Genomic DNA, 19,427 nt, shown 5'->3' with positions numbered 1-19,427 from the left:
ATGCACAGGAAGAGAGTTCTTTAAGTTTTATCTGCAAAGAAAGTCATTCATGAAGAGGAAACAAGAGTGAAAAACATAAAGCTCTCTTCAAAACCATAAAACAGAGTCTTTTAAGTTTTATCTACAAAGAAAGTCATTCATAAAGAGGGAACAAGAGTGTTAAACATAAAGCTCTCTTCTAAACCATAAGAAACAAAACACAAAGCAGCAAATAGAAGTTTCAAGATATTGCATACCATCATGAAACCCATACGTAGTATAAGATAGTCAGCGCGCACCACTGAATGGCCAAATTGGCAGAAAAAACAAGTCTGCAAAAGAAGATTTAATAACAAACCATAAATATCACTTGAACATTTTTGAACAATGCTTGTTGACAAGAGTCACTAAAGAAACGTAACCCTCATTCTTGAGTGAGACACCTGAAATATTGATGATGTTTTCTGAAGTTAAACAAAGTAAGACATTCAAGTGCAAAATCCAAGACAGCAAACACTTGAAAAGAAATTCTAGCAGGTGAACCAGCAAAGACAAAGAAGCAAGCTGAGAAGAATGCAGTAATGGCTGCATGGTCTTCTTTGAAACAATTACCAAACTTGGGTTCTTTGTCTCAAGCAAACAAAGAGACTGAGCGCAAGGCTTTTCATACCTACATAAGCAACAGAAATTACACAAATTTTATGAAAGTCGTGGACAATACTCGCAACAGAATCAACATGGCCACAAGCTCGACAATCTCGTTTGCAAGAAACAAACTTGAGCCCACCATCTTTAAGAATAAGATGCAAGCATATTAAATATTTTGTGCCAATTTGTGTTGGATGAATTGAAAATGCTTTTAGTTATGACCAATCCAGACAATATGTCTCTACAATGACATGTCAGTTGTCTTTTCACAGAGGACCATTGCAGGGTCATCCACATGGTGAAAAGGAAATGAATAAATGGAGATATTGCTAGAACTTGTAGGGAATAGAAATGAAAAATCAACCCACTTAATGATCTCATCTTCTTCAATTCAGTATACAATTGCAAGTAGCATACAAACCAGTAGCAGCAATTTCAGCAAAATGGTATTTTCAGGACAACTATGGTCTATAAATTATCACCTCGTATTGACAAAACGTCATTGAACAAGAAGCAATGAAAAAAGAATGCAGAGGTTTAGAGCATAATACCTATGACAATGATCTTCTTCCTATCCATGCCACCATTTCTACCTATGAAATCATATTATAGAGAAGATCAATAAAACATAAAATCATTTTAATGTAATACTACCACTAATGCCCATTTTCTTACACTGAAATATTTAGTTTCTTGCTGGTAAAAGAAAAATGAATCAATCAGCTACTGCAGCAACAATTTTTACAAGAGATATGCTGAAGGAGACACTACAAGAAGTACAAATGTATCAAGCTTAACAAATATCAAGGAAAATGTAAACTCAAATAAGCAAAGAAGAGAAGAAACAGTATCCCAAATATGAAGATTGTAAGAAATGATGAGTACATAACTACCACAAAAAATCACACTGACAAATAGCCATAAAGCGACATTGCTTAAAACCCAAAAAAATTCATACCCTTTTCTAGAATTCAATCCAGTTCCAATAGCAGTACACCCTGCGCAAGCTACTCAAAAGAAACATTCAATGGCTTGATAAAGGCACACATCTTCTACTACCCAATCAATAGGCAAAACCACTTGACAAATTTGCACAACAAAAAGCAAGAAAGCCCATCTCAAGCAAAATTAGAGAAATAAAATGAATATCACCTTCCTATACATAATGGACCATTTTTTCTGTAACGGTTGCTTCAGCATGTGTTTTACAAGTGTTTTTAACAAGGCTTGCTGCCTTAGAATATCCACAGTCTCCATGTCGAAGAGCTTTTCTTCTAGTTTGTGACAAAAAGTAAATAATGATTTTCTAGTAGATGCCAACATATAAAAGATTTGTTCGAAATAAATTACAGGAATTTGATTTTCCTTGTTCTGCTCCAAATATATGATGGGATTTTGTCAAAAATTAAGCAATTTCTTAGTACCCTGCAGAACATGACCAAGATAGATACTTCATGAGCAAAAGAATCAACAAAAAATAACATATTTACACCATCAAGGTTATATCCATTCAACTCACAATGTCTCCATGTTGGCCATATTCTCCAATGAAGAGAAAGACATACTCGATCCTTTCAAATCAGATATCCTCCTGAAAATCGAAACATATTGGATTCAAAAAGGTAATTCATATAATACTACTTCCATGGATGGATATAAATTCACGAAAATTCCAAGCAATAAAGCAGCAACAAAAGAAGACCATATTAGATTCACTAAGAGAGCGATGTTAGAAGGAATGTGTCCCATCATACACATGCCTTACATAAGCCTGTAGTGGTTCAAAATGATAGTTCATATAGATCTTCTCATATAGAAGCATTTTATGTTGAAAACAAATCAAATAAAGTTCTTACAATCTGTTGAGTTGTATCCAGTTCCCGGTGAAATCAGGAATCTTACCAGAGCTAGGATTCCCATCAAGGATAAGGAAGGTCAAGGTTGAATTTGGACTATAAAATAAACATTGGTTGTTCCCGGCACTAAGTATTCCTATAAGATATGAGAATTGCATCTATACATCTATTGTGTATTTTCTCTTACTTGCTAAGGGAATTTGTTCAGACAAGTCTAACTCCATGCTTTTTCTTTCTTTCTTTATTTATTTTTATTTTTTTAAAGTATTTTGTTTAAGCTGATTTGCAGATTGAGAATTATCAGCCTGTTGATTTTGACTTTATATAAGATGGGGTGCATGTTTCTCTTTCGTTTTCTCTTTGGTTTAACCAAAAACCTATATCAAGTTGGCTATAAAACTCTCTCAAAAGCTAAAACTTTCCTAAAACCAACTATTCCCAATTGGGAATGAACTAAAACACTATTTGTCTAATGATACTAACTAATTAGGTACTCTTAACTAGGATAACTTGCTAACTAGACTGACTTAGGAACTAACTTAAAAGTAATCTTGAAATTTCTAGATTAGGACAGTTCTTCAACTCCAAGCTGTAACTCAACATGGAAAACTTTCCCAAACCATATAGCTAAAGTTGGCTCCTGAGGGGTCCACATGACAACTACTTGAAAGAAAGTATTTAAAAAGGGGAGAAATAATATCAACCACCATTCGATTACACCTATATGCATAATTGCAAATGCATTAAACATTAATTATTTAAGTGAAAACTTTTAACATACACATTAGGTTGCGCCCCGCCGTGATGTCACCTAGTTGAAAAATAAGGCCTGCCTATTACTCATCAGGGGGGTTGCATATCAAAACAATCAGGCCACTTGGCAGTCAGAGCCATAACATTTTTCAGCCAGGGAAGACAGTACATTCTCCTAGTAGAGCTAGCCAATATATATCCATACCATTTATCAGAAGAAAAATCTTGGAAATTTGAAATTTTCATATCCTCCCATTCTTCTCATCAGTGGCCCCTAAAATGAAACGGTTCAAATTCGATCAATGGATTTCGGTTGCGCCATTCATGGCCTTACATTTATTATTAATAGCTTCCCAATATGTGGTTTTAAAAAAAAAGAAAAAAGAATGGAATTCCATAACCAAGTGAATAGTACTGACTTGGTTCAAAGAAAAGTACATTTCTAATTTGGAGAGCATTGGTGTTTGGAGGTTAAAACCCCAAATGGTGACTTTCAACAAATTGAATGCTGCCACATGTAACCTTTCAAAATTCAATCAAGCAAAAGAATAATTTAGCCATACTACTATTTTAAGCTCTACCAAGGTAGCAATCATCAATGACCTACTCTGGTTGCATGTATGGATTTGAATTGTCATGATTAAGAGTGGAATTCATAGCAATGGCTTGTATTGGATTCTATTCTTCCTATTTGTTAATAAATACTATGCTCATAACTAATTGCAACTTAAAAGAGATAATAAGATCATGGCATGAAACCATTATAGAAGGGATTCAACCATAAATACTATTTTAAGCTCTACGAAGGTTAGCAAGAAAGCCCTAAAGCTGTGAATTTGGGGAAACAACATAAAAAAATCCCGTTGGATCTAGGAAATATTGAACATGTAGCCATTTGGATCTCTAGACCTTTTCCATTCAATCTGTACCATTTATGGCATTCTTAGGACATAATCCAGTGGTTAGGATCGCCTTTACCCAACTATCAAGAGTTTAGGAAACTGTCCATTGAAGAAGATCATGAATGGAGAAACCAACAGCAATCAAGACTACGCCATCAAATAAATGTGAGAGATCTAACCATCAAAGAAAAAAAAAAAGAAAAAAGAGAGCCATCAGACACCAGTGTTCATCCCCATAGAGCAAACATAGTTGTTGTACGGTTTGCATCATGGTTAGCCATTTTCAACAGAAAACAGCTACATTATTTGCAATCTTTTATTTCATAAAATAAAAAGAAAAAGGACACAAATAACAACCAAAAAAGTACTAAAAAATTACACAACCAAAACAGAAAGGGAATTAGAAATCCAAAAACCCTAACTCTCTGAACATATGAGAAAGAGATGAAGAATGGCTCAGATAGAAATGGGTATGTCATATATTAGCACTGAAAACATTAGAGTGGTGCATGACTTTCATTTCCTCATCGCAAGCATACTTCACCTGCATTTCCTTTAACTGAAAAATCTACGCGCATTAATGAAAACAAGAGAGATGATGAAAACCCTAACCTTCTTAGGAACCAGAGGGAGAGGGAGAGAGAGTTTGACAGAGAGTGAGCGGAGAGGGAGAGGCAGAGGCAGAGAGAGGGGGGGAGGGAGACCGAGTGGAGAAGGAGAGCGAGCGGAGAGGGAAAGGGAGAGGGAGAGGGAGAGGGAGAGGCAGAGAGGGAGGGAGAGGGAAAGGGAGAGGGAGAGGCAGAGAGGGAGGGAGAGGGAAAGGGAGAGGGAGAGAGAGAGAGGTAGAGAGGGAGGGAGAGGCAGAGAGGGAGGGAGAGAGGCAGAAAGGGAGGGAGAGGCAAAGAGGGAGGGAGAGGGAGAGGCAGAGAGGGAGATAGAGAGGTCGGCGCCGTTTGAGATAGATTTAGAGCTTTTTTTCTTTCATTTTTTTAATATATATAAAGACACTTTGCCCGCGGCCGTTAAAACTGGCCGCAAGCAAAGGCTAGCCCCATCGGTCGGCTAAAGCCCGTTTTCTTATAGTGAACATTTGCCATTTCCCTACAATGGATTGCGTACTAGGTAACTCTAGCGTATTGAGTTGAAAATGTAGTCAGTGGAAGTAGACAGCGGCCTTGAGAATCGCATTTATTCCTTTCTAGATGAAGTTTTAGAACAGGTTCTTGTTTTCGTGAAATCGCATAAGGATAGGAGCTCTGTCTCTTTAGTCTACAAGGACTGGTTTGGGAACTTCTGTGCGCTCTCCCTTCTAAGTTGTGATGGTTTCAGCACTAATGAGCTTGCAGCCATTGCAAGTATGCAACCCTTTGAAGGTGATTTCCTTTCCTCTTCTTCTATTTTTATGTATGAGTTTGGGAGCTCTTGTCATTATCTTTGCTAAAATGAGATCAATTTCAATCTGCTCTGATGTAAATGGTTTGGTTATGATATAGGAATATGGGTGGCGATGATTAGATGTAAATGGTTTGGTTATGATATAGGAATATGGGTGGAGATGATTAGATGTAAATGGTTTGGTTATGATATAGGAATATGGGTGGAGATGATCTTCTTCTTTTATAGCTGGATCTCTCTCTCTCTCTCTCTCTCTCTCTCTCTCTCTCTCTCTCTCTCTCTCTCACACACACACACACACACACACACACACACAAAAGCACAAAAACACAAAAATATTTCTTATTTCATGAGCAGCTGTCAACCATGATGTGGTTCAGTAATGCAGGTTAGTGTTGATGGCTTGCTTTGTTGTGCAGTTTCAAACGACCGTACTGTGAAGATATATGATGTTGTCAACTATGATAAGATGTTCATGATGCGCCTACCATTTGTTCCTGGCACAATTGAATGGGTTTACAAGCCTGGATATGTCAAAGCTAAGCTTGCCATTAGTGACCGGAACTCGGCCTATGTTCACATATAAGATGCACGTGTTGGTTCGAATGAACCTATTATTTCAAAATAGGTATATCCGTTGATTATTTTTATTATGTTCTTAAAAATGTTTAGAGCTATGCTAAGGATATTGGAACAAAGAGGATTGAGAATCCTCTTTGAGGCACATCCATCTAGTAGGTGCCACTATGAACATTACTTTGTTGGTCTTATCTTTCTTCCTTGAAGATATTAATCATGGCCTTTGTGTTTGGGCAGTTAGAAAAGCGGGAAGCTACAAGGAGACTGCAGGATTTGTGGAATCGGAATATGGATCTCTGCAAGCAGATGAATAGAAGCCCAAGGCCAGTATGAGACTGTCTAGCTACAAGTTCCCATTTTGGGGAGATGTCAGGATATTTTATTATAAAACAATATGTTTCTAAAGTTATGAGTGTATAGGTAAATGTGATGCTTTCATTAGCTTGTTGAATTTTCCATGGATCATCAGGGGTCTTTGGTTTCCATGAAGAGACGGTTACTCTTATCTTGGTTTTTTTTTTTTTTTTGCTATGAAATAAATCTGTAAATGGAAATAGAGTGACTTTTTCTTTTTTCTTTTTTGCCATCCTAAGTTATGATACCCACAAGAAACCTTGACTCTCATTTATTTTGTACAGGAATTCAATAATCAAGTCAGCCCAATTTGGCATCAAGGATTTATTCGTGATGATGGAAGGCATGCCATTTATTCATTACAGCAGGATCTAAATTTTGTAGTATATATTTAGGAGCAAGTAGATAAGGTGGATATGGTTGCATTTTAAGTGGTATGATATTTGTTTGGATTAGTTTCTGAAAATGATCACTGAAATCTTCAATGAAATAAAATTGATTGGTTCTTACTTTTGCTATTAGGAAGTCTCTGCTTTCTTGGTTAGGCGCTTTTACTACAGCTACAGTTACAAGCTCACTTCTCATGCTTGTAGTTCATCAAAATCTGAAACTATCCTTATTTACAGCAAATCCTGCATTATGAAGTCTATTTGACACACACAATGGAATTTTATTCCTTGATTTTCAAGAAGTCTAACTTTCATCCTATTTAGGTGGTTGCTAAGTTGGATGAATCATTTATCACTCACTTCTGTCACATCTCTGTTTTTTTTGCAACAGTATCAAGTAGCAGGATTCTTGCTGTCTCACAGGCTTTCTGCTTTCACATAGTGCATGGCAAGATTGTTATTTCTTGTGCAGCTAATACACTCATAAGACTTTGTATCATATTACTTTGGCTCTCTTTGATAGTACTACTGGTAGCTTCAAGAGTTTATAAAGCCTATAAAGTGCCACTTGATTTCTAAGTGATAGGTTGATCTTGAATTGCTCCCATTTGTTGACTTAGGCAACCGTTTCAGATTGGTACATTTTAAGGCAGGTCCATGTGGATTAATGTGTTGCCCATTTGAATGAGATCGTATGCTTTTCAACAGCCTCTGTATCATCTTTTGTTCGAGCTGGCAACTAACAGGACTTCTTGCTTATAGTTTATTGCTAGCATTCCATTTGGATTGCTGGACAGCCAAATTATTCAAAAATTTCCTTTTACTTGTCTAATTCTTAGAATAATTTTGGTCTATTTTCTACTCTCTTCTTAGAACTCTGTTTGCACTTCTGCTGAATAGATGTGCATGCATTTTGTTTGGAAACTCTTGCCAGCAAGTTGATTATGGAAGTCTTTAAGTCCTCAAAAATGCAAAATTGGCTTTGCTTATAGTTGACATCACCTATTGCCTTATCATATGTGGTCTTTTTTATTCATTTTTCTTTTTCTTTTTCTTTTTCCAGGCCTTTCGAGCAATAATGGATCTCTCCTTTACTATATGCTGGGGTTTCAACCTGGCTATAATCCTTACAGTCCGATAATTTTTAGCTCCGATGATTTTCTCTGCCACTTTATTCTATGTTGTTAACTTCAATTTTTACTATATCTACTTATTTAAATTCTGTATTTTCATGAATCTTCTTCTTCTTCTTCTTCTTCTTTTTTTTTTTTTTTTTTTTTTTTTTTTTTTTTTTTTTTTTTTGCAGGATGGGATTGAAGAATGCTTCCTAGCATTTGTATTGAGGGATTAGCCCTCAAATTCCAGTTACATTCATTTCAAGTCCAACTTGAAACTAATGAAATTGCAATTTGTAGCCATACCCTGAATGCTAAGGAAATCACAATTCCTCATTAGATGAATAATTGCATTTGCATTTGATAGTCCATCCAAATGCACCCAGGTGATTCAAATTCTTACACACCAGTGATACGATCGCAAGGTGGAGTAGAGGGTAAAAGACAAGTGGATAAAGTCATTGATAAGTGTGCTTCAATGCAAGTATATCTTTCTCTAAGTCATCATATCTCTGGAAATTTATTTGGTATCGTGGATAACTTGTAGCAGTTTTGTCTATTGTTAATTTCTAGCTGTATTTATCCTTCATACAAAGCTCTAAGGAACTTTCATTTCATGAGGCTTAGAATTTCAGCTTTTTAAAACTATTTTATTGTGGATTTTAACAGAACTTGCGAGAAGCTATTGCTACTTATTGCAATAGTATCCTGCGTCAACCAGATGAGATGAAGAGGGAGGCATTTCCTTTTTTGTTGAGTACTTGGAGTGTTACTAATTCCTTATCTGTTTTGTTGTATATATCCATACAGAGAGAACAGCTCTTCGCCCTACTTCATCTGGTCAAAGCGGTTTTGCTGACTGGATGAAAGTAAGGCCCGGACTTTATAGTATACTTCGCAGGTGAATATAGCAACACATTCTTAATGAAGTTCTTGAAATCTCTAATGCCAAACCTTTAGACATAAGTGACATGGTTCCTGTAAATTGAGTAGAGTTTATTTCAAATGTTCGTGTCAACTTACCTCAAGTTTGTAAGTTGTGAGTTCTTATTACAGTTAATTAATGGAAATTTGTTGATCACTCTGAAATTACCAAGTTACTTCTGTTGTCTGCACCCTCTACACATACGGTCTCAATAATTCTCTCGAAGAAAACAATGCTATAGTTTTAGCAGCATTTTCTAGTCACTCAAAATTAATGTTCAAACACAATAAAGTAATATCACCTTTCACAAATAAATAAATAAATAAATAAAAATTAATTAAAATAATAAAATAATAAAATAAAATCCAAAGTTCCTTCAAGTTTGAATTGGACGACCTACATGGCCCCACCAACTTTTCCTTTTGGGGGAAAAGGGGTCCAGATCTGTTGCTTCTTTGGATGTTTGAAGGACATGATTTGGAAGTGATTCCGAACCTGTTCTTATTTCCACTTTGTAAGATTTAAGCAAAACTTGATTTTCAGTTTATTTTCTTTAGAATTAAATCTGATATCTTAGATCTAGCAAAATCTCAAGCAGTTTTGGTGAAGATTCTAAAAAAAGATGGAGTGTCGATTTCAATCTCGTGCCGCATGACTAGGGTAGGTTTGTACATGGCTGGATCGTGGCCCTGGCGAAGAGTTATGCGGTGTTGTTTCAAGTAGGAAGTGAAGTTCTACAGATGGTGTTGTATTTTTTCAACTGCAAAATTATTTTCCCCTGCACTGACTGGACATTCCAAATTATTTTTTGCTGGCAACTGGTTACTCTGATGCTACTTTTTTATTTTGCACTTAAATTTTCCTGCTACAGATTTTGTGGGACTATCAACCATTCCTCATGGTGATTGGTACTGTTCATATTACAATTCATAGTGTTTGGGTAACATAGGCTGTGTTGAGGCATAAAAAAATGAAGAATGAGGAAAAGAGAGAGGAATGAAGATATAAAAGATCAAAAGACAAGGAAACGCAAAAAGAAAAAAAAGAGATAGTGCAAAGTTGTAGTGGTTGTGCGAGACCGCGCAAACCATATCGGTTGCGCAGGACCACACAAACGATGATATTTGTTGTGCGGATTCGCGCCATAGATTTCAAAAGGGTTGTTCATGAGTTATGGAATCTTGTGAAAAGTGGGGCCCATGGCATATAGATCGAGGGTTCACATATGTGAAAGCCTATATATACCCCATCTCCCTCTCATTTGGGGGTAATTTGAAGATTTTGGAAGAAGAGCAGAGCACGAGAGAAGACTGAAGGTATGAGTGGAAGGAAGATAGGGTTTGCACGTGTCCGCGCAACCAAACTGTCATATAGACAGTAATGATAAAGGGGCTGAGATGTTGTCCAATTGTTCAAAGATCCAATTTCCCTTTTGCCCAAGCATCAAAAAGGGAGATCAGACGATTGAATCCATACAATATTCCTCTTAAAGAGATAACCAAAATACAAGATGAAATGCTGCCGGATTTGAAATTCCGATCAATTATTTAAATTCTATCAATTTGTCGTATTATAAATAATCTATCTTGGAATCAAGGGATATCAGAGGATGTAAATGAACTCGATATTAATAATATGATGATTGTTCTTGACACGCTCTCTCTGTTATGTTTGAATAAGATAATCTCCCAAAGTGAAATGCATTAGTTTCTTGTTCGAAACAAAATGACGACTCTGTTAGGGAGATATTATCTTATTTAATATTAACATTGAGGAGGTCACAAGACTTTCGTTGTAGTTTGGCGTCTTTTTTATGCTAAAATGGCGACTCTCAATGGGAACATCCTCCCCTTTATCTCTCAGATAAAATGTTAAATCATTCAAATACTAATTGAAGCTTCATGTTTTATCTTGAAGGTAAGAAGACGATAAGACTACGATTCATAATCAATGGTAAGCTTAATGAAGAAAGTGAACTTTTACTTCACTACGACTGGATTCGTAGTGGAATACGCAGCGAGTACATTGTTGGATCGTAGATATCAATCTCCTATAAGAAAAGATGATAGACCTTCGGCAATGGCTGGGGTCATATCTGCTTCGCCTACAACATAGAATGACGATCAAGATTGGACTGTTGTTACATCTAGAAAGACAAGAGCTCAAAATGCAACAACAGCCAGAATAAACTCACCTGTATGAAGAAGCAGGGGACCAGTAACGTGAAATGTAGCTAAGAAAAATCTTGAACTAGCTCCTCCCGCATTATACCCAATGAAGTCCGCTCCTCCCCTCATAACATACAATTTTTCGGCTCTATCTACTATAGAAGCTCGACTAATAAGAGAGCAGAAAGGCAAAATGTTACTTATAGGCTCACCAACTTCAATATCACTCCGAACCCCCGATTATTACGAAAGCAACTAGAAGTCTAACTAAACCCCTCTTTTTGTAAGTCCCATCACCTTGTTATATTCATATTCTACCCCAACTACAGCTTCATCCAAAAGTAAAGAAGCAACCGTACATATGGCCGAGACAAGTCAGGAACCTCAGTCGACCGTAGAGGATCGTATGACTGAGATGGCACAAGCATAAAGAATATTAATGGAAGAATGCAGAAATCTCTGGGAAGCTTTGACAACCCTCGCACATAATGTGGCTCAAATAACAGCACCTCCAATGATGGGAAATATAAACGGACAAGAACCACAGCTGAAAGGCTCGCAACCCCTAGGACCAGGATCACTCAGGTCTGCTCCTATGCAAGGGCGATAATGCAAGAAGAAGTGTAGCAAGTCATGGAAGAAGCTGTCAGAACAGAGAGAACGTGAAAACGTTAGTAGGTTCAAATATCGGACACCCTACCCAAGAGAGGTAGAAGACGTTCCTTTCCCTGTAAATTTCTAACAGTCAGATTTTCAAAAATTAAATGAAGATGGATCACCAAAAGAGCATTTGATGCACTTTATCACAAGTATGGGGAATTTCTCCACAGTACCCTAATATTGCCTCCGATTGTTCGGCTCATCCTTAACGCACAAAGCGTTCCATTGGTATTCCAATTTGGCTCCAAGATCGATGCGCACTTAGGAGCAAATGCAGGATGCTTTCATGTCAATCTTCTTTTTGTTCGATCGCGATGTTAGTATTACAAAATTGGCTTCAGTACGGCAGAGAAAAGGAGAGCCTATAGAAAAATTCATAGACAGATGGAAGATGTTAGGGGCCTCCTGCAGATAGTTGTCGGAAGAAAAAGAACAGGTCAATATGTGCCTGAACTCCATGGAGACAGGGATTGCGTTTGGACTCACCAGCGCAGATATCAAGACTTTCCATGATTTAGCAACTAAAGCCCATGCTTTAGAATTGATGACTCAGAAAATGTCAGCATTCAATTAGGAGGCCGCAAGGAGGGGACTTAATAAAATGATCGCGAATACAGTAGAGCAGGAGAAAAGGAGTCAAAGTACAAGAGAGAGAGAGAGGCAAGGGAGAAAAGGAGAGAGTGAAAAGAAGAATCGAACCGCCCCAAAAACAGATTCGAATCGAAATTTGATGCAAAGAAATTCAGGTCGCTCAGCTCCCATGACGGATTCGCGTTTGATAGAGAAGATGTGGTTCTTATGATGAACTAGCTGCTAAAAGCCAGTATGATAGAACTGCCTCCATCCAAATGCCCTAAAGACGCAACAAGAACAAGGGAAAAGGATTTTTGCCGATATCATCGTTTGGTGGGCCACTCGACAGAAAATTGTTATACAATAAAATTAATAATACAAAGGATGATAGATAGAGGGGAAATAATGATCGGGAAAGAAAAAGAAATAAATATAAAGGCTACAGTAAATGTAGTGACAGCCCAAGGAAATAATTATCAAAGAACAGAGAAAGAAAAGCATGAATTGACAGGCAAGGCTGTAGTGGTCACGCTGCAGTCGGGGAGAAGAATGGCAAGTCCTCTGAGATAGAAAGTTGATGCCGCGAGAAAAGAAGTCATTGAAGATAAGCACGATGATGATAAAAGAGAAGAGAAGAATGAGGTGATGAAAGTGACTTATGATGTAATAAGTCATTAAAAGGTATATCGGCTAAGTTAAGCATTTATGACGCACTAAAGCTGTTAGAAGATTTTCAGCAAAGTCTGATCCAAGCACTATCCGATCATGATGTCAGAGAAACATTGATCATTGAGATGGAAACTGAAGAGTGCAGAAAATAATAGGAATGTATGCTAGTAGTTTCCTTCTCTGATGATGATTTGACCTGCAATATAGGGCATAATAGACCACTGATGATAGTGGGCCATATTTGCAGCAAGGAAGTAAAATGGATTATGCTCGACAACGGGTCTGCAGTGAATCTGCTACTACTGACGATGTTAAACAAATTGGGATATAGTCATTCTGATCTGCGTCCTAGTGGAATGATGATACAGGGCTTCAATCAAGATGGGCAGCGTGCACTCGGCAAAATTCTAGTAAACTTAGAAATAAGAGAATTGGTTACTGATGTTGTCTGTCATGTCATCAATGCAATGACGACCTATAATTTTCTCTTAGGAAGGCCATGGATGCATCAATATGGAATTATCTCCTCTACCTTACACCAGTGTTTCAAATACTGTAAAGACATATTACAACATAAGGTAATCGCCGATTCAAGGCCACATACAGAGGCTGAAGCTTTCTTCACAGACGCTAGTTATTAAGACAGGTTTGCTAGGGGGAAAGAGGAAAAGAATGATGAGAAAAAAGCCCTGAAAGATACTCATGCAGAAACGATGAAAGGGGAATCCGAAAAGACAGGGCTGTCTGAAATTTTAGAAACAAAGAAGAAATTCTATTTTGTACCGAAACATTTGAGACAGCCAGGACAGTCGCCATTGACATTATTGTCGTCTGAACAGTTGAAAATCCTGCAGTCAAATTATACAGTACCATTACCATATGCTGAAAGAAACAAGTCATTACTAGTTGTTCCAGGAAAGTTTCATGTTGAAGGCAGTGCAAAATATCTGGAGCAGATTGAATTTTATGCCTCTTCGGAAGTAAAGATAGAAGAAAGAGCTGAGAACAATATATATCATGGAAAGCTGACGTCTCATGATCTCAAGAAATACAATCCGGCAAGCAGAAGAATGATGAAAAGGATTGGTTTTGATGATGAGGAACCAACTAGTTTAAATCATGGAAAAGGAATTCAGAGACCTATCAGAGTCAATCAGAAGAAACAGGTAAAATTTCAAGGGTTGGGGGCAGAATCATCACTGAACATGATCACAGTTGAACAATTATCAGAGACAGATCCTAAAGTAGTCGAGCATCCTAAAATGGTCCCGAAGCAAATGGAAGACGGTGGGCAGCCAATGATAGACAGTTTGCGGGAAATAAATTTAGGTATAGAAGAAAAGCCGAGGAATACATTTATCAACACTAGTCTTCCGAAGCAAGAGGTCAAGAAATATGTTCAACTTCTTAAAGAGAACAAAGACGTCTTCGCTTGGACATACACAGAGATGTCGGGTCTAGAACCGTCAGTAGCAATGCACCGGTTATTTCCAAGGAGAAAAGGGTAATTAAAAAAGCACAAAGGCGATTTCACCCAGATTTGATTCCTTTGATTGAAGAAGAAGTAAATAAGTTGCCAAAAGTTGGATTTATCAAGGAGGTCAAATATCCCAGCTGGATATCGAATATATTTCCAGTAAAAAAAGAAAAACAGATAAATCAGCACTACCAGAAAAGGGGTAAAGGCTATAGATAAAAACCGTAGCTAAAGGCCTATTGCTACGATTATAGTCCGTAGCACGACCGTAGCAATTGGTGGTATAGCTAAAGGTAAAAATCTATGGCTATGGATTAAATCCGTAGCAATAGATGCAAATAGCTACGGATATAATCCGTAGCTATACTTTCTAAAGCGAAATGTACCTACAGCTACGAATAATATCTATAACAAAAGTAGAATGAAATCCGTAGCAATATGCTGAAGGTAGCAATAGCTATAGTTTTCAGAATAAGAGCTACGACTAATATCCGTAGCTACCTTTAAAAAAATTAAAATTTTTTATTTATAAAAATGGTGTCTGTACATAAAATGCAATCAGGAAAGAAAATGATGCATTCATATTACAAATAACAATCAAATCATACAATGCATCCTACATTCACATTTCTAAATAAACAAATTTCAAAATACAATAGATCACCGGTTGTGAGTATAAAGGAGCAAGGGATGATGATCAAATAGAGCAAGTTATAAGATTAGACCCAAAACCATCCAAAATTGCTAGCAGGTTCGCCAGAACACAACCTTGAGAATAACCACTATAGCCTTACTCTAACATGGTGACACCAAGCACATTCTAACTCCGATTCTCCATTAAGACTTCATCATCTAGCTCCTAGATCTGAAGAGAAAATGCTTTGGCCAGCTTATGCTACGCCCATGCCAAGCTTGGGTCAGGCCTTTGCTCTTAAGTGTCAGGTTGGGCTTGCTACCCTTACTAAATAACCTAGTTTTGCCCTACCTAAAGCTTATTATAGTTCAACGAGGATAAGCGCTAACCAAATTCCAAAAAGAGTGCAACATACACAAGCAACTTGTGAATAAACCTATTGATCACATACTGGTCATTGGCACCACAGCTTAAAAGAAAGAGCACACACACCTGGAGGGCATAACCCACCATCTTTGAGAAAGCTGTAATGGTCACATCTTTTCCTTCTCGTTCTATCTGTTAATGGAGGGCATAAGATGAGGAACTTAAAGAAAAACATTAAATTTACAGATAACATGTGATGCACTCCAAAATAGCTTTTCCTATTGGAAGGTAGAAATTGGAATCAACTTCCGCTAAAACAGGGAAAGACTCTCCATATCTGGAGCATCCCAAAATCAATGTTAATCAGATAAATACTTCAAGTTTCACATGACAAAAATAGTTCCACATTCGAAAAGCTACTTATAGTAACTCATTTTCAAGAGAAACTACAGGATTAGGATCTCTAATAGCAACTTTTAAAAGGCCCCGAGTGTCTTCTGATGAGTATGGAGTCAGAACTTTCAACCTAAGAACGTGAGCATACCAAACTGCATAACACTGGATATGATTTCAAAATGAGAACCATCCTACATGTCTTCTGACACAGTTTAATGCATTATACAACATATTTAAGTTAAAGTTGCTTTATTAAGCTCTATTCACTAACAATAAATGCAACTTACATTAAACAACAAAGTTTCAAACATCTTAAACTACTAAAAGATCAATTAGCTTAACTCAATTTTCTAGTTTAAAATAGCATTTATGACAACATAAAGAGAATATAGCAACTTACAACTTGCACTTTGCAGCTTCCTAAAATATATAACAAATAATTAGGATGAAAATTGGTTTTTAATTAAGCCACATTAGGTAATTCAAAATGGTAGAATAGAAGCAGATTAAAGTGCAGTATCAGTGCAATAAAAAATTGATAGACTGGTAGTGAAATTGGGTAGATTAGCTTTCCCCATGTGTGTACATATGAGTGCCACATCTAGGTTATATCCTGAGCCATATGTCGGCGTAATAATCCATTGATATTTTTATAACTTATTCTAACGATGACAAGTTTAGCTCTCGTCCAGCATTTTCTTGCATAGAAATCAAAGGCCATGAACTTCCAAGATTTGCAAGAGAGTCAGTTTTTATATATTTGGAGGACTGGTGCTACATGAAGAGGTTTTGCCCTATCCGGTTGAAGATTCGCTAAAAACTCATTTCATGCTGTTGCACGTACAAATCGAAGGATGCGTCAAAATGTTGAGTATGTTTGTCTTGAAAAGTTCAATGCATTTGTTACGTGTTTGGATCGTTTTTCATATTTAATCTTGGCATATCCACTATTATTTTGTTTTGCAACAACTGGTTCTCTTTCTTTTTACCTTTAACCAAGTTCTCTAATTCCAAAGATCATTTGAATTGTGAGAAGGTGCCACCATAGGCTGTTCTAGACCCCAGGTAAAAATGGAAGATTAATGTGTGGTGTCATAAAAGATTTGCCAATCTACCATTCAAAAGCCAACACCGAAGTGTTGGAAGGCTAATATAAAGATGATGATGAAAAGACGACAATGACATATTGAGAACAGAAAAAGTTCCACTAGTACAGGTCACCTTGTTTAAGAAGAAAAGAAGTACAAAAGCAAGGCATTTCTATTAATCCAAGATTTGAATATAGCATACAAGCTAGCAACTAAGACTCTCTCCAGCCTTTAGCGAAGTGTGAACTTTTATACAACTCATGAAACTCTAAATATCTCAAGAAAGCCTAACTCGCAATCCTTTTTCTTTCTTTTTTTTTTCTTAACTCAGCATCATTTTAAAGAAAGTTTTACCATACAAAATGAAGCATTTCAAAAGAACTCAACAAAACATGTATAACAGTTCCCATGCATTCCCCCAAAAATTCAAGAGATGCATTGTACATTTCAGTCCCATACATTCCTGCTTTATAAATAAATAAATTAAAAAAAAAAAAAAGAAGCACCCCATGCACCATGGCATTGGTTTATAGATGTTAACCAATGATTAATCTAAACAACTCTGATCTTTTTATTTTTTAAGAGATCCAAAACTCATAAGGCTCCTTATCTTTTTCCTTTTCTTTTTCTTCCTTTAACCAAGAAATGGCTAAACAAAAAGACCAGTGAACTAGCATAAATGAGAAGAATAGAATCTACCAAAATATACATATCATATTGAAAGCCAATAACATGCATACCTATGTATTTGAAGGCTGCCCATGAATTTGGTTTGGCCTCGAGTTGAGATCAATCATTGTAGAGGTGATCTTGCCTGGATCTTCTGTGTTAGCATCTAGCACTGGAACAAGAGAGACCCTGTGGTTTTGCAGTTTCTCATTCGTTGTCAATTTAGGTAGTTGAGTCTATTGCCTACTAAATTCAACTGGTTTTGTAGGTTGTAAGGCCTGCTCTTCCAAAGGTGGGTTAATTTGTCCCTTGGAAACTATATTGAAACCAAACAGGTATTAGTTTTGTGAGGTCTCCTACAGGCAAGGATCCAACCCAATGCCCTCTAGAACAGAAACTAACCTCAACCCTCTACCTCATCAGTAGATATCTTCCATGGGTTCTTTTACCTCCAACATGTACGGTCATCTCACAGTGCAATCAAAGGGAACTCCCATCTATATCGCAGTAAAAGAACGCTACATCCAATTTCCAAGAATAAAAATAAGTTCAATTCTTTCTTAAGTTCAAGTAAAAAGGACCTTCATGGCAAAAAAATAAAAATGATTGCATATTCTACCATTGCTTGTCCACAAAAAACTTAAGGACATCCCTACTGATACCTTATAGGCACAAATCTGATTTGATGTCGATTGTCTCTTCGATCTGGGAAGCATATACATGAGGGAAAACATTTTTGAGTAGTACTGTTTCAAATGCTCTGTCGCCTCTGTCCAACCATGAACTAGAACCTGCAATGGAAGGCCATATAATGTAGTACTTTAAATATTGCACATGTCACAAATGCCAAGCAGAGAACTAGGGAATCTGCTAGAAACAAAGGCATGATTCAACACTATAAAGGAGAACTCAAATAACTAGTTATTGTCAGCCTACCCATGATTTTTTTTAAAGAGCCCAATGATGAGTCTGATATGATATTGTTGACAGGATCTGTCAACAGAGAAAGCATTTAAGCCCAAATCAAACCCAAGGTAGAAGTTAAGAAAGTTGGACATTGGAGTATGGCATAATGCTTGTCTCCTCATTGCCCTTGTACAAGGCATTTTGACCAAAATGTCCTTTAAATTAAAGGAAGAATATGGAGACAAGGCATGACTTTAACTAGAGAACTAAAGTCATATTACAATACACATATTATAATATAAAATCAAGGAATTCAGAAAGCATATTAATAGATTACATAGTAGAAAAGAGTTCAAAATCATCACTGAAAATATAGAGAAACCAAGATTCAAAATTTTATGCAAGAGAACGCTCTACATACCTTTCAAGAAGAAGCATTCAACCTAATATAGAATGAACCACCAATCTGCTAGGAAGATGGCTTTTTATGGTTGCCACCTTAGGTCAATCCAAAAAGCCTCATGCTAGATGATGATGGGGTCCTCTTCTCGCACTCCAAACTCTCCCAATGAAAGAGAAAAAAAAAACTCAGCTGATAGCTATTGATAATTGCACAACATATCATTCAAAGATGATAAAAACCACATCACAATCACTGGATCACATGCCTGTTTTAGCAAAAATTCATTTTCTAAAGAGAAGAAAAAAAAATGAGAGGATTAGCTTTCTCCGTATTCTCTGTTTTTTTTTTTGGTTTTCATATAAAGAGCGCAACTTCGACTGATAAAAGACAATTCACGGGAATCTCACATGGTTCACAAAATGTGAAATTTTAAATGCCTATTTTGAAATGCATTTTAAGATTCCTGTTATCTGCTATTAGATGGCAAGAGACGTGCAATCTCCTAGTATACAATGTGCACACA

General features: G+C 36.8%; 1 long non-coding RNA gene and 1 other non-coding gene across 2 annotated transcripts; one reads left to right on the top strand and one right to left on the bottom strand.

Moving 5' to 3' along the window:
- Positions 1–4,590: 4,590 nt before the first annotated feature.
- Positions 4,591–4,674, bottom strand: LOC131241893 (small nucleolar RNA Z221/R21b). Its single transcript, XR_009169458.1, has one exon. It is a non-coding gene; the product is annotated as a small nucleolar RNA Z221/R21b (small nucleolar RNA).
- Positions 4,675–5,932: 1,258 nt separating this feature from the next.
- Positions 5,933–6,639, top strand: LOC131238556 (uncharacterized). Its single transcript, XR_009167920.1, has 2 exons — positions 5,933–6,161; positions 6,350–6,639. It is a non-coding gene; the product is annotated as an uncharacterized LOC131238556 (long non-coding RNA).
- Positions 6,640–19,427: the final 12,788 nt, after the last annotated feature.

Source organism: Magnolia sinica, chromosome 3 (genome assembly GCF_029962835.1).
Source record: "Magnolia sinica isolate HGM2019 chromosome 3, MsV1, whole genome shotgun sequence".
In the NCBI taxonomy this organism is placed as follows: Eukaryota; Viridiplantae; Streptophyta; class Magnoliopsida; order Magnoliales; family Magnoliaceae; genus Magnolia; species Magnolia sinica.
Note: the sequence above shows the minus strand (reverse complement) of the source record. Positions and strands in the feature narration are given on the sequence as shown.